Source organism: Ostrinia furnacalis, unplaced genomic scaffold (genome assembly GCF_004193835.3).
Source record: "Ostrinia furnacalis isolate ACB-3 unplaced genomic scaffold, ASM419383v2 OfSCF7452, whole genome shotgun sequence".
Taxonomy (NCBI): Eukaryota; Metazoa; Arthropoda; class Insecta; order Lepidoptera; family Crambidae; genus Ostrinia; species Ostrinia furnacalis.
The window spans coordinates 168477-180539 of NW_021137691.1; positions in this window are offsets into that span (position 1 = coordinate 168477).

Below are 12063 nucleotides of genomic sequence, written 5' to 3' on the forward strand. Positions count from 1 at the left end.
CCAAAGAAAGGGCTTGATCCCCATTCCCCATTCATCCAATCACTAACTGTTATACTGATTGGGGATTTTTAATATTTGCCACTTACACTTTGCCAAACTACACTTTAAGCCTTGTATAAATTAAGCCCAAATTTCTATCTACCAAACCAATTCCCACTAATGAGTCAGGGATTATTTTATGCACTCAGAAAGTTGATACCCACGAATCAGTTATAACCATCGCGCCATGTTAGTGCAAGTCGTCGAGCTAAAAATAATGTTTACTTCGAGGAAGCCTGTCATCGGCCGTTGCAATCTGCAATCAAGTTCTAGAATTTTCTATCGAGTCTAGAAATGCAGCGTAAGTTTCCCAATAAACAGCCAAAGCTGAAGCGTATGATATCTAGAGGGTATCTACATCCTTGTTTACTTCGACGATTGGGAAACATCACAGAATGTATTAATATAAAAATTTTCTTTAAATACACATGAATCATCAAGAAAAGATAGCTGCAGTTCATGTTGTTGCAGAAATGAAAACATCAACACGACTGTTGAAAAAAGGCAAGTTTTTTCCGCTTCGGGTGAAAATAATTGACGATAAAGTTTCTAGAACTGCAAAATATGGTTTTGAATTTCAAATAACGAATTGACCTCGGCTATTTATAGACTGGTCCACCCAAACAATCGATCATGATCGCACAAACTCACTAACAAAGCGTCCACGGTTGCTGGTAGTAATTTCACTTGCTATTCAAGGTCTTAAGTCTTCAGCTACCCTACTGTTTCTGAAATCAGTGATTATCATACAGGTGAAGGTGAGAGCAATGTGTTTGTTTTTTAACGATATTTTATACTTTTTATAGTCCGCTATTTCAAAATCTGGTCAACCTCTTACCTCCTATAGAATTAGATGGTCAACTTACATAGATATGTCGCAGTCAGATTGTATAATCCGCCGTTTTACATTACAGCTAGGCATTTTGCATTACAGCTCTGTTTTGTAATACGGCGGATTAACGTTTAGCCGGATTGAATACGGCTGAATGAAAATCCGCCGGAATGTATTCGGCGCCAAACGTTCTTCAATACGGCTAGCCGTAATGTAAAACAGCGTGTCATTACCCGCCGCTTTGACAGTTTTTAGTTCCTATTTTCAATACCGTGGCGCTGCCGGACAAAGTGGCTATGGATTCTGGTCTTCGGCGGAATCCTACACAATATTATTAGTGTAAAAATATGAAATCATGGCTTTGGCCGGTGAAGATAATTTTATCTTAAAGAAAAATAACCCAGAAAAAATGACTAAAACTTTATTGTTTTGAGTTACCTGTTCCCTTTGATCATTTTTAGTGTCTAAAAAAGACTAAAGCCAAATATCTAATTAATTCTTAAAATGTTTAGAAAAGTCTAATTGTTTTGAGTTACTTTTTTTTAGATGGCTATCCCTTGTGATTTATAAATAAGTAAAAAAAAATACTGAAGCCAAATATATTATTTATACAGTAACGAAGGTAATAATTCTTAAAATCTGTCTTATTAAAATTTATTTTCATTTAACATTGTTTTATTTTGTAAGTATGGTCACCCTACAATCTATAGTAGTGCGGCTTAACGTGGGCCGCCGTATTGAAGAACGTATCGCAATGACAATCCGCCTAAACGTTGAACCGCCGTATTACAAAACAGAGCTGTAATGTAAAATGCCTAGTGGTAATGTAAAACGGCGGATTATACAATCCGACTGCGACAGATACATCCATACATCAGTGTCATTGTCTGTCTAAAGCTCTCGTGTTATGATAAAAAAAAATAGTTAATGCTCTACTTTACACAGCTAAGTATCTACTGGAAAAATTGTGTCGTCATCATCAAACACTAGCCTTTGTATCAGTAAAAGTCTATTAAACAGCTTTCTTTTCCTTTACATACTTAGATAAGACCTCATTAAATAGTCATAACTTAATCACATTCAAATATTTATTTTTCTTTACCAATGCATTTGGCTTCTGGTTATTATTATTATTTTATTTGTTTGTTTTAGTCGGTGGAAACTATATCATTTAGATTCATTTTATTCATTACTTTCATTTTCCTGAAGTTTCTTTAATTAGTTTGCTTCTCGTATTCATATTAGGAGGATAGCATATAACGCGAAAGTTTACGAGTAAAAATCGATAATTTTTCTCGATTAAGTATTATGTTAAAATTTTAACGAGAGTGTCAGTTATGTAGACTTGCCAACAGGAAGTGCATTTGGACAATCAAGGTGCTGTCAGTTTATAAAGAAATCGAAAAAGACTTCTGAAGATCTTCCTTTTCCGTTCTCTAAGATATTGCTCTTAAGGGGAGGTCAGGAAAGCAAAATGTCAAGTTACATCACACATTTTGATGATAATTATTTACATACTTCCTATGGAACAAAGGTTTTTTTAAGTTATAGGTAATATCTACAATAGTAGGCAGGTGCCCCACGTAGTATGTGGGTGGACAGGACATACCAATTCATAACAGTTATGGAAAAAACCTCAGATCATAGGGATCCCTTCTATGATCTGAGGAAAAACGCATTTATTTATTTATTCATTTATTGCAGTAAAATACATTATGTACATTATGAAACTTAAAACTCAATTCACTTGATAATTAGTATGCATGTTTATGTAATTAAAATAACTCATAAATCATGTATCATCCATCATGATACATTTTACGATAAAACAATAATTCCTAAGTGATGAATTTAGGAATTTTACAAAATCTGATGACGAGTCGATAATCTGCGATAAAGCTTAAAACTGGTTTCCGCGTAATTCACATGCCCAGATGATAAGACATAATTTTATCAATGTACCGGTTTCTTATCAACAAAACAAATATAGATAAAAATTTAACATTTGTCTGAGATAAAGTGTGTGTCTCGTGGTGTGTCTACACTACAACGAGAAAGCTAAGGATAAAAAATGTGTTGTTTTAGCCGAATGCCTTGTATTACCTGTATTAGGCAGTACCTACTAATTCTCGTGTATGATCAAAGATTTGTAATCATTATGAAATGCGTAATACTGATAAGATAGAGGTATGTAGCTCATTCTTGTACACCTCACAGGGCAGTTTAGGCGGTCTTATCCTTAGGCTAGCGATCTCTTCTACGAAGCAACCCAGGATTATTAGATAAGGGCTTATTTTCAAAAGCTTTCCAATAAGAGTAAATTAATGTCGTATCATAATACGGAATATTGTATTTTGTAAATTCACATTAACACATACGTATTTTATGTTAAAGACATTAATTTAATTAAACATTTAGTGTGTTTTCTTTTTGTTCCTAATTAATTACTTGTCTAGCTGAAAGAAATCGGCGACTTGTAGGTACGCCACATTTCCATATAGCTTAATATGCTTTGCAAAGTAAACTGGATGTAGGTAGAGTCTTATTGTTATTTTTTACTTCAGCCACTTTATCTAAAAACTATGTAAGTTAAGCTATGTACCAACCTATATTTTACTATCATGAAAGCAAGATTGCAACCGTTCAAAGGTTACTAAGGTTATTTATAAAATTGCAAAACAACAGTATCCGGTTCGTCTCGTGCTTCAGACGTATCAGGTATGATATAATTTCTATGCTCAGCTACGTATTATTCATTTATTTTTACTGACACCCACCGTTCCAGGAAGCCATGTTTTATAAACACGAGACCAAATGGCCGGTGCGGTGCGGACTCGGAGTCCGATGACAGATTTGCAAAATAATAATCGTTACAAAGACATGTCGATGAAGCTGTAGAGCGAATGGTCTACTAGTTTGATTAATGACCAAGGATATCGTTGTTAGGTGTTAATTTTACAAGAGATAAAGTTAGGTAACTTCTTTAAATGAAAAACGTCTATTATTCGATAGTTTGGTGACAGAAAATTATCTTGATGGAGCATTTCGATCTGTATAAAATCAAGTCAAATAAAAATCTAACTTCCGAGGTAGTTACTTAGGTAACGCATAGTTAAGTAGGTAGCTTAAGAACATAGGAACTCAGAAGAATATGGGAAGTGTTCGTCCATGCAATCTTCTGAAGGCTAGTCATTTAAATTTGGCAAATTTCATTTAGCCTTTAGTTTCATACAAGACGGTCTTGAAGGAGAAATTGGTGAAATTAAAACCTGCCATTTGTCAAGGAAAGAAAATAGTTACGTTCATTAATTAAAAGGACTGACTGTTTTTCGGTTCTTTGATGATACCTATTTATTTTATACTTAGCTACATGTTGGCATATTCATGTTTATTCAATTAAATAATTAATACATACATAATAAAACTGCCAATGTCTTCAATAACCATGTAACGTTCATATTCACAAACGATACTTGCTTAAATGAAGCAGCAAATCGAACAAACAGCGTTGAATAGAGCTCTGTGATTGGTTCGTGTGTCACCCTGTGCGTCCACGCGCACTATGAGATCTCATAGTAATGTTTGTGAATAATACCTAAGTGAAAACTTAGGCTTGGTTGCACCATCTATACTAATATTATAAAGCTGAAGAGTTTGTTTGTTTGTTTGTTTGGTTGAACGCGCTAATCTCAGGAACTACTGGACCGATTTGAAAAATTCTTTTTGTGTTGGATAGCCCGTTAGTTCCTGAAGGCTTTAGGCTATATATCATCACGCTAAGACCAATAGGAGCGGAGCACCAATGAAGAATGTTTCAAATCAGTGATTTTTTTCCTTTTGAGAGCTGACGCTGCGTAAACGGTTAAAGTTACGCAAAAATCATGTATGACAGAATTGTTCCCCTTTAAAAATTCTAAAAAAAAGTCCGCGATAGCATATGTCTATCTTTTAAGGTTGGCTCATAGCAACCCTTTTTATGCAAAAAGAAATCTGTTTTAAATTAATGCATTATTTGCGGAGGTTTTTTCATAAACATTATATTAATCCTTATCCAAATAAATAAGTTATTCACCACAAGTATTTAATTTCAAACATTCTTGCCCTTTACACCATTCGATTTCAATAAATATCTTAGGAGATATCGCAGTTTTAAAATCACATCGCAGCAAAATAATGATCAAGTACTACGCGCGCTACTGATGGATCAATGCACAGCCTAAACCGCTGATCGTAAAGACCTGAAACTTGGACGGTGTGTTCTTTGTATGACGTAAGCATCTGATAAGAAAGGATTTTCCAAAATTCTACCCCTAAGGAGGTAAAAAGGAGGGGCAAAGTTTGTATGAAATAACGAGATTCCTTCGTCCAATCTACTTAAAATTTTGCATAAGCATTCTATAACAGAATTAATGGAAGACGTGTTTCGTATTTTAGTGAAATGCACCCCCTAACTATGTTAAAAAGGGGTAGAAAGTTATTTTAGTGGTGATTTGCTTCAAAGTTGATATTAATTACTCATTAGTGCATTTTTTTACAATCATGACGTCATGTTAACGACTACCATACTCTAGGGGCCTCACTTAACCTCGGAGTGGTTAAGTGAGGCCGCTGCGTGCGCTCGCCCAACAATGCATAGTAATGCATGAAAGTCATGCCGCGGGCACCTGCTTGCGCTGTATACATAAACTCATTTTCGCGCGAGAGTTTTGGCGGAGGCCCTTGAGGTAGTGGGAGTAGTCTTGAGGAAAAGCTCCTTCTCCCACGGCCAGTGGCATGCTGGAAGCTTGGTGATTCTAGCACCCGTAGGAAAATATAAAAAAAAGTTTACCAATAATACTGCGGTAGGTGTAGTTTTCGATTTCGTTGTAAAAAAATAATACCACCGAGTAACTTTCACCGGATCAAAGGCCGAGCTGCATATTCATAAAATATAAGAAAAAATATTTTCATGTTTATTTAACCTGATTTTTATATTTTAAAAGTATTCAAACATTTAGATAATAACGTTAAAACATTTAAAAATAATCGTATGAGAACGTTTTCGACTTCTCCACGGACGAAGTCGCGGGCAAAAGCTATTTGTAAAATAATTAGACTAAATTATTAAAAGTGCCTACCCAAAGTCATTATTCCACGCGGACGAAGTCGCGGGCACAGCTAGTCTTACTATAAATATAACAAACGTCAAAAATAAATGTCAAAATTTAAGTGGTGCAACTTATTGTGATGTGATTCTAGCGTCGTTATTTTTTTTCAATTTCCCATTTCTTTTTATGTTGACTGAAAATGTTGGCACCATTATTGATTTTTCCTGAAAAACTAATTTACAATTCAAAGTCCAAACAACAACTGTGCTCCACTTGCCCTTGGCATGGCAAAACGATATAATTCATGCTAACTGTAGATCACTTGTATAAATTAAAGGAATTTTTGCCACGTGCTCTGATGCAATTTAATTTTAATGCAAATTGAAGTCACGTAGCTGACCTTGCTTCTAATCAAGACATTAAAAGAAAAGAACTCAATAAGACGAATTTGGAATTTTTAAAAGTGATTAAAGTACGAGAGGTAGGTATACTAGTATTAAGTATAATATGAGTGTTGTAGGACCTACAAACACATATTCCTAATTTTATGAACTGAAAAACTTCCGTACTTTTAGTGCTTTTTGGTATTTTCCTTGCTCGCATCATGTCTGTCGTGGCGTGAATTGGCATACGTAGATCATATCTATTACAGAAATAGATTTCATAAACGTGATATTCGGATAAAATCCAGTTACAAGGTATGAAAATCACTCGTACGTGACTTGTACATTATACCTATTAAAAGAGTATTTAGCAGCTAAGTATTTGTAGACGAGTCTGTACTACTTTAAGTAGTTGTATACTCTATTAATTATAGTTTTAGAAAACGCTTAATCGAATTATTAACATATAAAATGACAATTTTAGACTTTGTCGTTTCTATTGATTATTGAAAACTTAGGTATTATCACTAGGACTACCTAGGTACCTACATAGTTTCATACATAATGAATGTGAGAATATGTATAGAGCTAAATTGTACTTGAATGTATTTATTGTGACACGTGTACCATTCACGTGTTTGTGGGCAGACTGGACAAGAGAAATAAGGAAATTGTGATTGAATAGATCATATTTCAAGAAAAAACCACAAAAATACTTAAAATGAAATGGATTTGAAGATCACGAGCGATCACTGCTAAAGCACAGATTCTGAAACTACTTCGAGGCTTGCTAACTATTGCTAATTGACCTGGGGTTCATTGTACCAACCTAAAGATTATACCAGATGCCAAGAGAATACTGAAGACGGTCTTTAGATACCCGTTATTGCGACATTTTCTTTAGTATCAAGGTCTATTCAAAACGAAAAAATAAATCAAACTTTGGTATGGTTTTAGAGTTCCAAAAGTTCCTCCTTTGAAGTCAGCTTTACTTCTGTGACGTAAATCGTAAAATAACATTATGAAGGACATAATGAAGTATAGAAGTTACTTTGTTAGTAAATAAGCGTTATGTATTTCACGCCCAAATATGATAATCGAATGATACACTTGGACAGTGACGCACTTTCGACCCACCCAAGGGCAGTTCCACTTATCCAATCAACCTAAATTGGTTTCTGTTAACAATCTAAGAACGTCTACCTATTTACTTATGCCTACATGCACGATGTGCAAATATGTTTACAAAAATATTAATGAAATATGAAAGAGCAAAAGCCATATTTGCACTCCGCACTGAAATGTTCATGATGTGCCTGCATGATCACAATTTGCGACGAATTCGGAGATAAACTCCTTAATTTCATAAACAAACAGTGTCGTAAGTTTCCACTGTTTGTTTTATTTTGAAATAGGAACTACTTATAGCCCGCACCTTTAGATAACCCTACTGAAATAGAGTAAAAAAAAATAAATTAAGTACCTAATGTTTAAATATTAATTAGGTAGGTGTTTTGTTTAATCACGGAAAATAAGCAAAACAAAGATTTGTTATGGCTTTTGCATACACTACACAACACCAGCGGTTGCGGGTTCGAACCCTGCGTCTAAGATGTTAGTGCGATGAGCGCGAGTACAAGTAGTACTGGACTAACAATTGATAAGTAACTCTGCTTTGAGGTTAATTAATTTATTTCCATTTTCTCGGAAAGCATATTGAAAATTGCAACGGTTAGTAGTTTATCTAAATAATAAAAGGAGAAACTGACTGACTGACTGACATATCAACGCACAGCCTAAACGACTAAACGTAGGCACTTGAAATTTGGAAGGGACGTAGCTTAGGTACCGTAGAGGAGCACTAAGAAAGGAATTTCCGAAATTCCCACGGGAACGGCAATTAGCGGGAAAATCCTTTTGTATGAAAAATCTAAATCGCTTAAGTTAGACGCTTGAAAGGCATACAGGTTCCTTAGTAAACTTAAAGCTTGTACAACAGGATATTGCCAAATAGGCTAGTTGCCTAAAAAAATTTTTTTAGTCCGTAATGTTTAATATCAAAAAATATTGGACACATATAATTTTATTTGTCAATCTAACAAATAATTACATAGTTATGGTGCGTTGAAGTTGCGCACGACGTCACAACGTGCGGCATTTTTAAGCAAGCGTTGACGTCACGGGCCTCTTCTTATGAACTTTGGGGCGCTTTATCTCTTTAAATTTTCATTAGTTTGAAAAAGTGAAAAATACGTGTAGAGTATTTTTTGATAAGTTAACTGACGGACTAATTAAAACTCTTGCTTTTTGACCCAGGCAACATCCCCATTCCCACGGGAACGGGAGTTAGCGGGAAAAAACATTTGTATGAAAAAATCGCGAAAAAACCGCGAAAGATAGATGGAGGTAAAACGGCATCCACGCGTACCTACTAACGGCCGCTAGTAACTAACTAAAAGCTAATTTCTTCTAATCTGTGAGTTGTTGCATTACTTAGACTTTGGTAATACGCGAGGGTCACATTCAATTTTTTAATGATAAATGTAAATAGGTATTGCAAAGAATTAACAATGAGTTTTTCCGATGGTCATTCCCTTTGTCTCATTTGAATAACATTGAAAATTAAACGTGGAAAGCTTATTAGTCAAGCCTTTTAGTAAAAGACGTAGTGCTATCTAAACACACAAATAAATTAACGTGTAAGTATTAAAATTTTTCATCATACTTGCGCGTGATTTGGACTAATTTCAGATCCGTGACATTTTTATATTACCTACTGAATCTCGCCCAAACTTGGGGGTTCTTTGTATTAACTTTTAAAATACACTTAGACTAATATTATAAGGAGAAAAGAGTTGATTGTTTGTTAGTTTGTATTGAATAGGCACCGTAATTTGAAAAGTTCTTTCACAATTAGAGTCTTGTATTTTTTCTGATGAACATGACACGGTACGAAGTTTTTGTTCTGTGTATTCCGAAAACCACTATTAATGTTGATCAAGCTCCTTAAATAAAGATTAAAAAAAAATGCTCCTATTTCGCGAATAAAAGTAGCTTTTTAGACTAAACAAGATAAAAGGTTAGGATAAAAATAACTTGGGCTAAATTCGGCAGCGATCGACAGAGAGTAGGTTGGTAACCGACATAGGTACCTACAGTTTATTTAAATCAACATTTAATTAATAGGTACCTACTACATACCCAATATAACATTAATTACCTATAGTACCTATGCTTATCTAGTAATAGTATCCTGATAAAACTAATTAGTACAAAAATAAGACACGAGCTAATCTGACCCGATAGTAATCGAATTATAATTTCTCCAATGACCTCTCTTATCACGACGCAGGTTATTTGCGTCAATGCCCTCTACAACTGTACCCTGAACCACCTTAATTGGCTGAATCTAGATTTATTCGGTCTCCATTATAAACAAAGAGCCGGGAGACATAATAATTTATCTAATACGACTACTTGTATCATTCGCAATTATAAAGGTTGTAGTGTCAAAGATACGAACGTTTGTAAAACGTGTGCCGATTGGTACTGGTGCAAACTGGATTTTTGGTAGAACGTAGGTGCTTATCTAAATGTCACGAAGCGCTTCTGTTATCAGGTATCGATTGTGTGTCATTTGCCAAGTGAGTTTTTATGATAAGCCACTTTTATAAAGGTACTGTATATCTTAAATGCTGTGGGGTCCCCGATACAATCAACTACTGATCTTACCTTGCTACTATATTTCAAAATAGATGACATGGAATAAAACCCATTTGTATATCACTAAATTATTTTATTGATAGTACTACTTAAAACATAACAATGTGTAAAAATTACATAAATAAAATTGATATCTTAAATTAATACAATAAATAAAGAGGAAGAGAGCGTCAATGTTTTATCCCTTCGCCTTTATAAGGAGAGAATACTTTGAAAATATTATGATAATTTAAGAGATACATTCATATGCCATGAAAAGTGCTGTGGCTTCGACAATTTATTGTTTCAGAAACATTGTGATTAAAATATTAAATATTTTTAAATAAGTTTCTACTAACTGACATTTGCAGCAAAAATTAATTCTAAACTTTCGCATTGCATAATTGAATTAATTTAAACAGGTTTTGACAGTCTGTGACGACTGCCGATGCAAGCCGATGCAACCCGGTCAAAATGTCAGGAAAATACAGGTAATATTTCAATATCACCTATCCGCGTATCGCATTAAAACCTGTTTAAACTAATTGAATTAGCAGCAAAGGAGAACAACCATTTTGGGCCCAAGTTTGTACAGAGTTGTACATTGGTAGGTTTTTGATATTATATTACGCATACATTAGGGAGTATTTTACGGTAACAATGATAATTTTAACTGATGTCGTAAGTCGTATACAATAATAAAAACGAATTAATGATTTAATCTAAGATAACGTGAAATGGAACGTTAAAAGTCAATCGATTAAAGACTCAATACACTATACTGTCCCACCAAACTCATTGACAGGGGGGCGCCACCATCGTTCAACTATATAGTTTCTAACATGGCAAAAATCGAAACCAGCGATCCGGTATTGACAGTGGCGCCCCCTGTCAATGTCACGGGTGGGACAATTCAGTGTATTTGATCTTTAAGAAGGTTTGTACTGACAGATGACAAAACTAAAATGATTGAATGAAATAATGAATGAAAATAATTCGTTTTGTCATCTGTCATTGCAGCAATGTCACTTGCGAATCACAGATGAGACCACAGATTAGAGAGTATGTCTAAAGGATCTAAAGGATGAGACTGTTGCGAATGCTTGTTGAATTGAATTAAAACGAATTAAAAGAAGAAGAAGAAATAAAACTATCGATTAATAACATTTTATGCTATTTCTAACGGATTCTGCTTGCGATTTGGGTAACTGACGACTTGATTTTGTATAAAAGTAACATTTTTTCTAGTTTTTTCTAATTTAGTTTTCTCGAGAATGACACTAGTTAGCAACCTCAAATAAACACAATAATAAACTAGTTTATGAAGGCATAAAAACGACATAAAATTTGTAGCTGTACAAATAACTTAGTACTGGGCCCAACGCTTCATAGAAAGTGGTTGTTCTCCTTTANTATTTCTAACGGATTCTGCTTGCGATTTGGGTAACTGACGACTTGATTTTGTATAAAAGTAACATTTTTTCTAGTTTTTTCTAATTTAGTTTTCTCGAGAATGACACTAGTTAGCAACCTCAAATAAACACAATAATAAACTAGTTTAAGAAGGCATAAAAACGACATAAAATTTGTAGCTGTACAAATAACTTAGTACTGGGCCCAACGCTTCATAGAAAGTGGTTGTTCTCCTTTCATAACTTCAACAAAACATGCGAACGATTTACCGGTAAACCGGCGTAAAACTCGAGTTTATTTTTGATCGCACTGCCCGCGTTTACGATTGTACGTAATCGATAAGATAACGCTCAAAATAAATGCGTATGCATGCCAAAAACGCTACAACTACGCGCGTGCAATTGTTTTACACGACAATGACCGTGCGTACAGAGTATTGTCTTATAAATGGCATGTATACTATGCTGTTATGACATTATAATTCTTTATCCATTATCAAGAGTAATAATAAGCAATCATTCAAAGAGATCAATGGAAGAAATACAATCTTATCGATATGTGCATCTATATTATCTAATAAGCAGTTATAAAAATTATTCACGAAATG